This window comes from Phocoena sinus, chromosome 21 (assembly GCF_008692025.1).
Source record: "Phocoena sinus isolate mPhoSin1 chromosome 21, mPhoSin1.pri, whole genome shotgun sequence".
Taxonomy (NCBI): Eukaryota; Metazoa; Chordata; class Mammalia; order Artiodactyla; family Phocoenidae; genus Phocoena; species Phocoena sinus.
In genome coordinates this window covers 5,801,306-5,816,317 of record NC_045783.1, presented here as the reverse complement: position 1 = coordinate 5,816,317, position 15,012 = coordinate 5,801,306, and the positions used below count along the sequence as shown (strand labels likewise).

Here is a 15,012-nt window from a genome sequence, read left to right as displayed (position 1 = left end):
GGAAAACAATTTTCGTATCTTTACCATTCCTACAGCCGTTAAAAATATCCATGTAAAACCAAGTGTTTGCAGTATTCTATTCAGCATGCTGTCTTGAGAGTGCTGTCAAATATTATTAAAATAAGCAACTTATTTCAATGTCTTGAGTTTAGAATAAAGGAGAACAAAAGTCTTATTTGCTCTTTAATAATTTATTGGAATGTGGAGTTTAATTTACCTAAAGTCTACGTAACTGTTGGAAGAACCTAGACATTCCTGGTGAATGGAAATACACTATGTTCCTCCCAATATCTGAAAACAGCAATAAAGTAACCCTATTTTAAATAGAAACCCTATAGAAACAGCCTTGTGACTCAAAACCTACATTTATGCAACACAATATTCATATAAAAGGTTAAAGACAATCTCGCTAATTCTCTCTTTCCCACAGGAGCAGCGTTACAGTGAGATTATCAACAAGGGACTGGGAAGTAAAGTGTGTGAAACCAAACTGAGTATCTGCACGGTGCCCTGCTATTAACACCGAAACAGAAGTAAGGATCTCCGGTCCTACTTAAGAGGTGATCTTTTTTTTTTTTTTTTTTTTTAATTTTTATTTTATTTTTTGGGGTTTTTTTGCGGTACGCGGGCCTCTCACTGTTGTGTCCTCTCCCGTTGCGAAGCACAGGCTCCGGACGCGCAGGCTCAGCGGCCATGGCTCACGGGCCCAGCCGCTCCGCGGCATGTGGGATCTTCCCGGACCGGGGCACGAACCCGTGTCCCCTGCATCGGCAGGCGGACTCTCAACCACTGCGCCACCAGGGAAGCCCCAAGAGGTGATCTCTGATAACCAAAGGGTGGGAAAATGTGACTCTGCTTTCTCTTCTACCTCCCTGAATTCCTAAGCACTTCAAGCGCACACTTGCACAGTCCTCCACATACTGACTGTTATGTATGCTCCTCCCCTGCATGGCTCTCGGCTTCAAAAGCCATTAATCCAAGCCCTGTGACCGCGTAAAAATAAACACGCACATGTTTTTTCAAGATACTACACAAAAGTTTAAGGAATAAAGCAGTTTTTGACGAGCTACATTTACTATTGTCTTTGAGAGTATCTCTGTGCTTGTTTTCATCAAAATCGGTTTTAGGTAGAGGTTGCCCCGTATCCACCAAACCCAGTTTCCTTTCCTCCAGGGCACAAATTGAGACTAGAATTCCAGACTTCCTTGAACGTAAGTGGAGACCTTAAGCCTGAATCTGGCTAAGGTAATATGGATAGAAGTGTATCTACCAATTCAGGGCTGAACAGAAAACCTCCCACTGGTCTCCCTTGTTCTCTCTTCCCTCATTTACCATGTGAAAAATTCTGAGACTCTTACAGGATGATGGCATTACTAGAATAAAAGGGTGGGTCCCCTCCCCACTAGCCTCCACACCCACAGTCACTGGGGCTGTGACTTAGGGAGAAATAAATCTTTATTTTGCAAAACCACTGAGATGCAGGTTTTGTTTTTTGTTGTTTTTTTAACAGCAATTAGTCTATCAAGAATAAGTGAATAATATAGAAATAAAAGACCCTAGTGTTCAATTCAGGTGCTCTCAATCTTGGCTGCATATTGGATTCAAGTACTGAGCTCTTTAAAAACACCAATGTCGGGCTTCCCCGGTGGCGCAGTGGTTGGGAGTCCGCTTGCCGATGCAGGGGACACGGGTTCAAGCCCCAGTCCGGGAAGATCCCACATGCCGCGGAGCGGCTGGGCCCGTGAGCCATGGCCGCTGAGCCTGTGCGTCCGGAGCCTGTGCTCCGCAATGGGAGAGGCCACAACAGTGAGAGGCCTGCGTACCGCAAACAAAACAAAACAAACAAACAAACAAAGTGTCTGGGCTATAATCTGAATTAATTGAAACTGTATTTCTATGAGTGGGCCAAATACCACTAGTTTTAAAAAGCTCTCCAGTAATTCTGAAGCACACTAAAGGATGAGAACCACTGCTGACCATGGAGCTAAATTTACACTGAATTATAATAAAGGTGGTATCTTAATACAGTATTTAATCCATTTCATCATGTCTCATGTAAAGCCTAAAGCTATCGATTTAAGGCAAAATTTCTGCATACTACAAATCTGGAACTCTTATAGAAAAAACACCCAATAGATATTTTACAATAGCTGCCAATAAATTTGTCCTTCAATTTCAGGCAAATATTAGCCTTCCCTTAATTAAATACTCATATAAGAAGCAAGTGTTTGAAGAAAAATTTAGTCTCTACCAAGAAACAACTGACACAATAATGTAAAAACTAACTACAGTTTCATGAGGTATAAGTTTGCAAACCTCATAGACTACCTCGATTCTATTTCTTTTTTTTAACTTTGTTGAAGCATAGTTTATTTACAGTATATTAGTTTCAGGTATACAACATAGAGATTCAAGATTCCTATAAATTATACTCCATTTAAAGTTATTATAAAATATTGACTATGGGGCTTCCCTGGTGGCGCAGTGGCTGACAGTCTGCCTGCCAATGCAGGGGACACGGGTTCGAACCCTGGTCTGGGAAGATCCCACATGCCGCAGAGCAACTAGGCCCGTGAGCCACAACTACCAAGCCTGCGCGTCTGGAACGTGTGCTCCACAACAAGAGAGGCCGCGATAGTGAGAGGCCCGCGCACCGCGATGAAGAGTGGCCCCCGCTTGCCGCAACTAGAGAAAGCCCTTGCACAGAAACGAAGACCCGACACAGCCAAAAATTAATTAATTAATTTAAAATATATATATATATAGACTATATTCCCTATGCTGTACAGTATATCCTTGTAGCTTATTTTATATATAGTTGTACCTCTTACTCCCCTCCCCCATCTTGCCCCTCCCTGGCTTCCTTGCCCCACTGGTAACCACTAGTTTGTTCTCTGTATCTATGAGTCTGTTTCTGTTTTGTTACATACATTCCATTGTTTCAACTTTATGAACTTTATAATTTTAAGACGGCTTTTCACAATTAGATCATTATTTTCCTGTATGGAGTGAGGTATTAGGTAATGTGTGAGACGTTAAAATAACTTGTTTTCTATATGCAAACCACTTGTCCCAATGCCATTTGCTGAATAATCCTATAAGGATTAGTAATCCTTCTCTTAACACACATCAAGGACACACAGAAATCTGAATCTGGTTCTGGTATCTTTATTGAGTCCCAATGAAGATACCACTTTATTGTGTTTACTCCGTTAAACCACAGTTATAATTATTATAGTTTAAGAAATAAATCTAGATATTTCGAAGGCCTAGTCCCCACCTCCTTCTTTTTCTTTTTCAGAATTTTGTGAACAATGTGTAGAACACCACTTTTCCATACAGAGTTTTAGAATCCCAAAAAATTCTTTGGGAGTGTTACTGGAATTATTATATTGAATATATAAACTAATTTGAAAGGGAATTGGAATATTTCTGATAATGATACTTCACAGACACTAACCAGATATATCTTGTCATGTTTCATATTTTCTTTTTGCCAGTAAAATCCCATATATTTGGGGGTATGTTTATTTATAGGATTCTTTTAGAATTTCTGCTACTGTTAATTGGATTTTTAATTAACCTTGCTTTGGTATTACTGACATATAGCCATACTCTTAATCATATGTGGTGACCTTACGCCAAGTGTCCTTGCTGGTATCTCTTATTATTTCTAGTTGTCTGTAGTATCTCTTCAATCTACTACGGAGACGAGTATATCATCCTGAGTAACGACAAATTTGCCTTTCTTTCCAATTGTTCCTCTTTAATTTATTTTTCTTTTCTGATTGCATTGGTTAGGACATCTAAGACAGTGCTGAGCAGTAAAAGTGAGAGTAAGAATCCTTGTCCTGCTATTGACTGTACTGGGAATGCTTTTAATGTTTCACCATTAAATATAATGATACTTGTAGGTTTCTGTAGGATAGCCTAGATCTGCTTATTGACGTTCTACTCTGTTCCTAATTTGCTTACAATTTTTACCATAAATTACTATTGAATTTTATTAAATATATATCTATTGATGAGATGATCCATATGGCTTTTCCCCTTTAAACATAAAAATTAACTTTCAGATCTTTAACCATCCTTCCATTCCAATACATGTTATTTGGACATAACTATTTTTAGATTAGATCTTTTAGTCTTTTATTTGATATTTTTACCTCTATTCTGAAAAATGATCTTTTGTATTCTTTCCTGTTTTTTCTACTCTCCCACTTATAATATTTTTTATCTCCAATGCTGCTAGAATAATCTTAATAAAATAAAAATCTAAGTATCTTATCCCCGTACTGAATACCCGGCAGTGGCTCCCCATGCTTCCTACACTAAATGCCAACAGTATGTCGACCAAGACCCCCTAGTCTGCCTCCTTTTTACCTCTTCAGTCCTCCTGATCAATGCATGCCACCCGCATCTCTATACTCCCGTCAGCTGATGTGCTTAAAATGCACTGAACAACTTCATGCTTTTGTCACCTCAATGCTTTATTCATACTACTCCCCTGGCTAGAATGCCTTTATCCTGATCCATGTGTCAGGAAAACCATCTTCAAGTTTTATGGCTCAGCCCCAGACTGTCTCTAGGAATTCGTTACTGACATTTTGGGAGAAATTTTAACTATTCTCTTCTGTCCATACACACCATATAGAGTTCCACTGCAGCATCTGTTATAGCTTATAACTCCAACTGCTCTACCACTGTATCGAGTATCACATTTTTTTCATCTTTGTACCGGCAATATCTAGCACTAAGTATGCTGTCTAGCAAATAACAAGTTTAAAATTGCTTGATGAATGGATTATACAGACAGACTGTACAAGTTCTGATTTTTAAGACCATTCCTAGACATCTTTTGAGCAACCTTGCTCTTAATTCTAGCCTATTCCTGATAATATCTTCTAACTATAAAAGCCATAGCTAATCAGTTTACTCCTAAGAAAACATATGACTACACTGTGCACTGGTTTTGAAAAATAAGCGCTGATTTGATCGAAGTTTGCATTACACTCACAAATCGACAGTTTCCTGTATGATAGACTTAAAAAAAATTAAGACTGAAGATTTGGTAAGACTAACTTTCATAGTTGTGTGTGTGTGTGTGTGTGCACACACGTGCTCACGTGTGTTTATATGTATTGAGTCTTATCTCTTCGTCTGACATGTTGTTATACTATTTTAATATATCCCATCATTTATTCTTCAACAACTTCAGGTAGTACACAGCGTTATTATCAGCGTTATTATTGGGCCCACAGATAACAAAATACAATCACTGAAGCTTAGGGAGTTTAGATCACCTTTCCAAAGGAGTGAGTCTAGGAACTGAAAACAGACTTTTCTAAATCAAAAAATGCAAAGAAAGTGCCATGACTTTGCCAGGGAAGGTTGATTTGTTCAGATTCACTTAGAAATTAATGAATTGGAGAATACAAAATTCTTTTCAAGTTGATTTAAAAAGTAAAATAACTTAACCTTTTTTTCCACCATTAACCCATCTGGGAAAAGTCTAAACTTTGTAATTCTATGCCTCCAAAGAGGCATGCTACTATATCATAGTAGAATTTAACACCAAAAAATTAATTACTCCCCAAATCGACCTTTCCCTAGAAAAATAAAATAACTATAGCTCCTCTCAAGATAACACTGTCAAGTGCAAAATGTCCTGAGTCTTTGTTGAAAATTAAACCTGATTATTTGCTGTTACTGTAGCAAGTTCAATGAACTTCTTGTTATCGCTGGGTATGTTTATCTTTGTAACCCAAGCAATGGTACCCAACAACTTGGCAATTAATCATTTTAAAATTAAAAGATTAAGTCCACTGAAAGCCTAATTATGAAAACTAGGAAAAAAAAAAAAAGGAGTGCAAATAATTTCTAGCTTAGTTCACAAATAAACCTTTGAAAGGAATGCTTAATTAACTCTATGGTGTTGTTCTCCAAGAAAAGAACATATTCATTTTCCCTAGGAAATTAAACTTTTTGTAGTTAGATATTCAAAGACTAAAGAAACTTAATTGAGATTCTTAAAAGATAGTAAGTAGGACTTGTTACTATGACTCCAAAAACCAGCACACAGCTTGATCAGTATCCACTGCAATCACTGGGAGGAAATGGCTATTTTAGTTCTTAGTTTTACTTCTAAAGATGCAGGGATCAAAACTGAAATTTGACCTAGAAGCTGTCATGGTTCTAAAGATGCTTGACAAAAGGTTTGGCAAGTGTTAATAAGAATAGGGAAACAACAACCAACAAAGCAGTCAGATTTCTCAAACTTTCAGGACAGTAAAGTGCAGCAAACCAGCCAAGAGCCTAAGAGCCAAAGATTATACCCAATGTACCGTGATGGGCATGCTTATTGCTCTAACTTGTTGTCAGTGATCAAAGACTAGATGTTTTCTCATACTAAACACCCAAAAAATAAACAGTGAGCTACAGCCACTGGGACAGAAGAAGAAAACCAGTGACCGAGAAAACAGAAGGACTGGCTGGACTTGAGAGCAAACAGCTACTTGCACCTCGATTCTGTAGTCCGTGCAGGACCTGGAAGACCAGAGGCATGCCTGCTGGAGCTATTGAGCAATCAGGGGTAGAGAGACACTCCTTGTATACATCGGAATCTAGAGATTCACCTGCCTGTAGCAGCACATATTAATTTAAGAAACCTTCAGTGGAAAATGAAAAGACATCATTACAGATATCCAATTAGTTTTTTTTTTTAATTCACCTATCCAGAATGCACTGTTTTAATTATACGGTGTTTTATTTTAATTACGTTGCTTTGGGTCAGTCCCTTACATAGAAGACGGCGCGGGGGGACTGAATGAGTCTTTCAACCCCAAGGATATAGCCTTCTTCAAATATTCATCATTTGGAACTTTAAAAGCCAAGCAAAAGCAAGAAACAGAAAAAAAAAACCAGAGTGGCAAAAAAGAAGGGAAACAGAAGGGAGCCCCAAAATTAGGGAGACCTACAAGTAAGAATGTGAAATCTAAGGTGTTAAGAAAAAGGGTCTTTCTTCCTTGCCCTTCATCTCAAATCATGCATATTAAATATAAAAAATAGGAAAAAGGAGAAAATATTGCATAATGCTAAATAATTAGGGATAAAAAAACTGTCGGTACTCTGTCATTATCAATACTTAACTATATCGCATTCTTTGATACCTAAAGTTTCAAATTTCTAATTTTTCAACCTAGCTTGAATAGTATAATTGTCCACTGTTATAATCTGTAATTAAATATGTAGAATTAAGTTATTTCATTTGTAATTAAGTGGATGGCTTTACATCTCTGAGTCAAATTTTATAAATTTCTGATTATATCACACAGTCAAAGGAAATTTGATCTTAAGAGCTTGTCTGAAGGTTCTATTTAGATAGCGAGTGAAGCCAATTGCATAACCTTAGTAAAATACTCTTTCATCCGGAAAGTTTGTCATCTTGCACAGTTTCCAGGGAGGACCACGTAGGTAGCAGGAAGTAACAGAACATCCCTCTGGACAAGTAGATCAAGACAGCAATCCTGAATCCCTGGGTTGACAGGAGTCATACCAGATCACCCTCTTAGTTCATAACTTGGGATTTGATATATACAGTTAATTGGCAATTGCCTGAACTGTGAATATTTTCGGTTTATTTATGCTCATCCTTGATGGCTTCTTTCTCTCTTTCATCAGAATACAATTTCTTCTGGTTGGTATTTCAACAGACAAAAAGATAGTTTTTCTTTTCATTATCTCTCACATTTCCTTCCTTTCTGCTTCATCTGTAACAAAATCTGCTAATTTCTTTATCACTCCCTGGCTGAGATGCTACAACTTCATGATCACGCACTAGAACCGTTTTCTCAGTCCTTGCATGAAGGCTTCCTCCTATCTGTGCTGCAATAATCCAGGCTCTGGGACAAAAGATCAAGGGAGTTGAGAAGATTTGCAACAGAGTGGTCGGGGCTCTGGGCCATGCCTGAGAGAAGGGAAATAACGGTGGGCTGGAGCAGAGGGAAAGCAAATGAGGCTGTCAGGGCTCTAGCAGGCCAGTGAGAAGGGTCAGAGTTGGAGAAACAGAGTGAGAGCATAGAGGTTGATGCTGTGACTAGCAGACCCTACTCTGCCCACCGCCGGGCACCATTCCCATGTGTTCTACCCGACAGGAAGCCCTCGGGGCACATAGAGTGCGATGGGAATCACACCCTCTGGTGTTGTGCAATGTTACTGATGCTCTAAGCATGACACTGGTTTTAATTTACATAGTCAGCAAATCCCACTTAAGGACAGAATCCAGGGGTGAGTTGGGAGAGCCAGGGTTGAGGGCGGTACGGGGATGGAAATGACTAGTCTTGAAAGAGATGCCCACGTGGGCCAACACGCTGGTAAGATCTGGGGGAACGGAGTAAGAGGACAAAAGAGCTGAGGGCGTAGTCTATACATGAACAGGACTGGCAGGAATATGCATGCAGAAGCCAACTAGAAACTGAAGTGGACAGATAGCCTGAACGGCAGAGGCAGACTTCTACTAGGGTGGCACCCCATGGCCCAGTCCAGAGGTCACGGAGAGTGGAAAGGTCAGGAGCCTTCACGCAAGGCAGCTGGAGGGGAAGCAGATTCAGGTGGGCCCCAGGGCACACTCACCCCACCTCTACGGCTTTGCACCTCTGCTCCTCCTGGGCTACGCCCACCTACTCCCACCCTACCTTTTGACAGATTCACAGAAAGTCCAGGTTCTCTTCAAGGTCCCTTATTCAGAAAACCTCCCTGATGACTGCAGCTTCCACTGGTCTCTTCCATTCTGGACCAATAGCTTTTTTTAGCAATTATTATATTAGTCTAGATCTCCATTATCTAATTTTATCAAATAGTTTTCTGTGTGTGGGTGAGTTTTTTATCTCCCAATTAATACATAAATCCTTTTGGAGCAGAAATTATAGTCTGCATCCTTCACTGTCATTATGTGTAGAAGGGCAGGCATGTGGTTGATCCTTAAGAAATACTTGTTCAGGGCTTCCCTGGTGGCGCAGTAGTTGAGAATCCGCCTGCCAGTGCAGGGGACATGGGTTCGAGCCCTAGTCCCGGAAGATCCCACATGCCGCGGAGCAACTAAGCCCGTGCGTCACAACTACTGAGCCTGCACTCTAGAGCCCGTGAGCCACAGCTACTGAGCCCACGAGCCACAACTACTGAAGCCCACGCGCCCAGAGCCCACGCTCCGCAGCAAGAGAAGCCACCACAGTGAGAAGCCTGCGCATGGCAACGAGTGGCCCCCGTTGGCCGCAACTAGAGAAAGCCCACACGCAGCAACAAAGACCCAATGCAGCCAAAAATAAATTAAATAAATTAAAAAAAAAAAAAAGAAATACTTGTTCAGTCAAATCAATATTAAAATATACTTAAGGGACTTCCCTGGCGGTCCAGTAGATAAGACTCCGTGCTTCCACTGCAGGGGGCACGGGTTCAATCGCTGGTCGGACAACTAAGACTCTGCATTCTTAGCAGCAGAGCCAAAGAAAAGAAAAGAAAATACATTTAAGAGTCTGCTTGTTTTGGGAGGAGTACTCTTTTCTAATTTAGTTTTTCACTTTCTTACATTTTTCCAGCTTTAATGAGGTGTAACTGACAAAATTGTATATATGTAAAGTACACAACATGATGACACATGCATACATTGTGAACAATGACCACAATTAAGTTCATGAACACGTCCATCACCTCACATACTTAGCTCTCTATTACGGTGAGAAGCTTCAGATCTACTCTCTAATAACTTTAAGTACATAATACACTGTATTATTTTACTGTGGAAGTGTTGGTGGCCTTAGGTACAATGATTCTGCCACAACGATGACTTTAATATGATTCAATGAGATATATGAGCTATCACTGGTATTTTTAATTTTTTTTACCTCCTTTGAGAGTATCACTCTACCTCCCAGTTTATTTAAACAGGATGTATTTATCATGTTACGTAAAGGGACGTTTATTAAGGTAATTGCTGTGAAATGACTGAAACTAATAACACTAATTTTTCTAGTGATCACTACTTCATTTATACCTAAGGAACCAATTACTTACAAATGATGCACTTATATTAATAGTTGCTCTGGATTTTTCTTCTCTAGAGACTTGTCACCCTGAGTTTACTTTCTCATCTATAATTAACAAACAAAATTGTACTCTTCTTTGTAAATCTTCCTTTAGGAAGGAAAGAATGTGTAAAACAGTGACAATAACGGGTCTTTGTCACACATATATGTAGCACCTCATAATGAATTTTTGTCCTTGTTGTACTATCTAGTAGAAAAACTGACACAGGGCTGCAGAAAACCCCCTTCATACCCGATGTCTGTTACCTGCGCTTCAAATCTAGGCTGAAGTAGATAGCTGACTCATCTCAATAGAAAATGTCTACTAAAATAAATATTACTGCGTATTTAGTATTCAGCATTTTTTGAAAACGCAATTCCATTTCAGCATTTCCCTTTTACATAGTTTTTCTACTAAAAGAAAATATTACACCCAGATGGAATTAGCCAGCAGTGAGTTATATTTTATCTTTATATTTTATACTTTATTTTATATTCTCATATGTCACCTCCTTCTTTATGCCCCAATATTTCTTTTTTAAATAGTGTCTGTTTGGGACTCATAGACTAGGACATAACTATGGTGCTACTTTTCACCAGCAGAGAACATTGCTGATGGTTAAAAAACCAGTTCTAACACTTGCAAGATGATTCCTTTTTAATCACAGGACACTACTGTGTACTCACACACATAAAAATTAAATCAAAGAAAATGCAGGAACAAGAACCGCCCCCCACCACACACACACACACACACACACACACACACACACACACACATACATATAGCCACATACTTCAAAAGTTCAGGATCCTACCAGGATAAGGAATACAAACCTACATGTTAAAATAGATCAACCAGTTCCCTCACTTATTAATGATATATTAATAATGATATATAATGAATTCTATGTGAGCAATGTAGCCTAACGAAGCCTGAGGTAATTTCTGGAAATACGTATGCCTGGTGTTTTATTTTGTTTCAGCTGTTCCTTTATCCTCACTTGGTAAGTATAAAAACATATACGTACGGCCATGAAGAAAGAAAACTACCAAAATCTTGTGGCTGAAGCCTCAAGAGTCTTCTTTGTTACAAAGTCTAGGTTGAAGCCACAAAGAAATGAGTAAGAAGGACAGATCTGCTTGCCATTTGAGAACCACTGCAATGAAACTATCCTCATGGATATGCTGTATTTATTTTTTGCTTGTTTATCAGCTTATGGGCATTTAGAGCTGAATGGAATCCTATGGGCCACTTAAGCCAAATCCTTCATTTGTACCTGAGGAAAAAGGGAACACAGATGGATAACAGCAGAGCTGGGACAAGAACCACACAGAAATCAGCAGATTTCTGGTCTAGGGAATACTTAACCACATTAAGCTTCATCTCTGTTGCTTCGTTTAACTGTTTGAAATAGATCATAAATTTATCTGTATATTCTTTGTATTAAAGGTATAAACATCCTCTATAAATGAAATATGAGAAAAATAAACACAATATGTTTGTCAAAACAGACAAGTCACAGCATCTTTACTGATTAAAACAATCAAGAAGCACGGTCTTTCATTAAAAAAAAAAAAAAATCCTGGGCTTCCCTGGTGGCACAGTGGTTAAGAATGCACCTGCCAATGCAGGGGACACGGGTTCAAGCCCTGGTCCGGGAAGATCCCACATGCCGCGGAGCAACTAAGCCCGTGCGCCACAACTACTGAGCCCATGCATCTAGAGCCTGCGAGCCACAACTACTGAGCCTGTGAGCCACAACTACTGAAGCCCGCGCACCTAGAGCCCATGCTCTGCAACAAGAGAAGCCACCGCAAGGAGAAGCCCACGCACCACAACGAAGAGTAGCCCCCGCTCACCGCAACTAAAGAAAGCCCGTGCGCAGCAATGAAGACCCAATGCAGCCAAAAATACATAAAGTTTTAAAAAAATCCTCAAATGGCATCATTTTTATAGACAAAATATATATAATTTTTTACTTTAAAAACCCTGTTTGGGCTTCCCTGGTGGTGCAGCGGTTGGGAGTCCGCCTGCCGATGCAGGGGACGCGGGTTCGTTCCCCGGCCCAGGAAGATCCCATATGCCGCGGAGCGGCTGGGCCCGTGAGCCATGGCCGCTGAGCCTGCGCGTCCGGAGCCTGTGCTCCGCAACGGGAGAGGCCACAACAGTGAGAGGCCTGCGTATCGCAAAAAAAAAAAAAAAAAAAAAACCCTGTTTAAGTAATACCAAATAGTTCCTGTGATTAATCGCTCCGTACTTCGTTGCCCAGGGATCCTGACATTCCAAGGCATCAGTGGTTTATGGCTCTCCCTGAGGTCACTCCCCTTTTCTTAAAATATGAAGGAATTCTTGCAGTTCTTTTCTACCTGATAAAAATCTTCTTCTGACCCTGGATCCACCCAAATCCTTTCTTTCTCTCTCTCTCCTTCCTCTCCCCCCTTCTTCCTTCCGTCCTCCCTCTTCTTTTTAGTCCTTGAAATCTGCTCCGTGAGAGCAGGTTTGTATCTTCACCCCTTTATTAAAAGTACTGTAACTTCAGTGGGCTTATATCAACGAAAAATCCATCGATGCAAAAGGAATGTCATTCCTCTATTCTTCCTTCTGTTGGGCTAGATGCTGCAGGTTCCTGGTTTCTCAAAACGCTGTCCTCCTTGGACTCTCCTGCAGTCGAACTAACTCTGTCTCGTCTGTTTTCAGAGGATTCTTCTAGGGCTGTTTGCCTTCATGTTTCCCATCTCACTGGGGCCTTTGGCCCGGTGCTGAAACCCTCCCAGGACCACAGCCCTAACCCTGTCATTCCACAGTTCTGCCTTCTTTCCTGTCTCCTGCCATGACTAATTCTAAATACAGTTTTCATCAGTAAGAGTCAAATGCTGTATTTCTGTAACTTTCTACTAAGTTAGTGAGGTAAACAGTGTTAGACAAACAGCTTAAGGGTGAGAGTGTTTGCTGTGTTTATGCCAATTAACTGGAAGGTGCCGTCTTCAGAACCTGGACGTGACCTCAAATAATGGGGGAGAAAATACACATTCACCATTAAGCGTCACAGATGTAGAAGTAAGGCACTGAGAGTGCACAGAAAAGGCAGACTTTCATTAGATGCAATGCTTACCAAATTCCAGGCACTTGTACCCCACAGTCACGGTTTTTACCATACCAGATTCTCCTAGCAATGTGTAAAAACAGAATACTTTACTCAGCACTTATTACATTCAAAGTTTTTTCAAATACCCCTCTTTTTTTCTAGAAGCATCCCTGTAAGATAAATATTGTTGGTTTTATCCCCACCAATTATAAATTGAAGCCCAGAAGGTTGAGTGACAAAAGTGCCCAAGTTCCGTGGCTAATTAGTGGATAAATTAGGATAAAAATTTACTGAAATACTTATATTTTAACTACTTCTACAGACCAAAATTGCCTCCAGGTATATGGTTTGTCCCATATTTAAGTATCATCATTATCCTCCTTTACTTGGTATTTTAAAACACAATTTACATTTTTACTAAAATATATTTTAAATGAAACTTTGAATCTCTACCTTAAATAGAAAGTCAGTATTTCTTATTTTAAAAACAATGATTACCAAAGGCTCAAAGTCTAGGTCCTGCCCTCTCTTTATTAAAAAGGGGAACTCTCTGAAATATCATTGATACTCTTTAAGTATCCGACCTTTTTTTGACTTGAGTACCATTTTACCTCTCAGTTTATTTAAACCTGGATGCCTGTATTATGTAAAGGGAGATCTGTTAAGGTAATTGCTGTGAAATGAATATAACCAATAACACTAAATTAGGATTTCTTTTTGACTTAATCAAAAGAATTGAAAGAATATTGAGAAGAGCATAACTTTATCACTGTAACATTCAACTTTATTTAATGCCATGTCCTTGAACCACCGAAAATGGAAAGGTGGTGTAACATAGAGCCTCTGGAGCCAGAGGGCCTCAGTTCAGAATCCCTCTTGACTGTTTACTAGTGAGGTTACCTTGAGTAAATTATTTAAGCCTCTCTGCGTAAAAATGAAGATGGTGATAATAACACACATCACAGGATTGTGTGGAAGACTAAACTAAGTACTTACAAAGCATTGTAAATAGTGCATGGCACATATTTAATAGTGTAGAAGTATTTGTGAAATATATACAATAAAAATTCCGGGGACCTCCCTGGTGGCGCAGTGGTTCAGACTCTGCGCTTCCAGTGCAGGGGGCCCAGGTTCGATCCCCGCTCAGGGAAGTAGATCCCACATGCATGCCGCAATTAAGAGTTTGCATGCCACAACTAAGGAGCCCGCCTGCCGCAACTAAGACCCGGCACAACCAAATAAATAAATAAATATTAAAAAATAAAAAGAAGCATTATGATAACTCATTTGTCGAACATTTAAAAAAAATACTTTGCATTTCACTAGCATATATCCCACGCTTTGGAAAACACTAAGCTGGGCAGATAGTGGACATTTTTCATGCAGGAAATATATTTAAACTGAGAATAGTTTTGCATTTCCACTGGGAAATAAAGGACGTGCCACAGAGTAATAAAAACGAGCATGATCAAATAGTTGGAGGTAAGAAAAGGCTGAGGGTGAGTAGATGAAATTAATTTGTAGTTTCTTTCGGTTAAGGGATAAAATGCACGAGCGCTAATAGCAGGAAATGAAGTTGGGGAGGACAGCGACGCGATTAAGAGCTGTGTTTGAGTGGGGTGTCTTGATCATCACATGGGGGTGATTAGGAGGAGACCAAAGCGGGGAAGTAACTGGCACTGAAAAGACCACTAAGGTCCAGGCTGGAGCGGGTGAGGGGCTGGCGGAAAGCAACTGCAATGACACGGGACAAGAGAGTGTGGACGGCCAGAGGGCTAATGACGTTTGCTCAACAAGGCCAGGTCTATTCGAGTCATCAAGAAAAAGAGGAGGAAGACGGCAAA

The 15,012-nt window shown here is 39.9% G+C and overlaps 1 protein-coding gene across 2 annotated transcripts in view; it reads right to left on the bottom strand.

Annotated features, from left to right (window-relative positions):
* Positions 1-15,012, bottom strand: part of GPM6A (glycoprotein M6A) — a 255,570-nt gene that overhangs the window by 233,879 nt on the left and 6,679 nt on the right. The window lies entirely within an intron of this gene.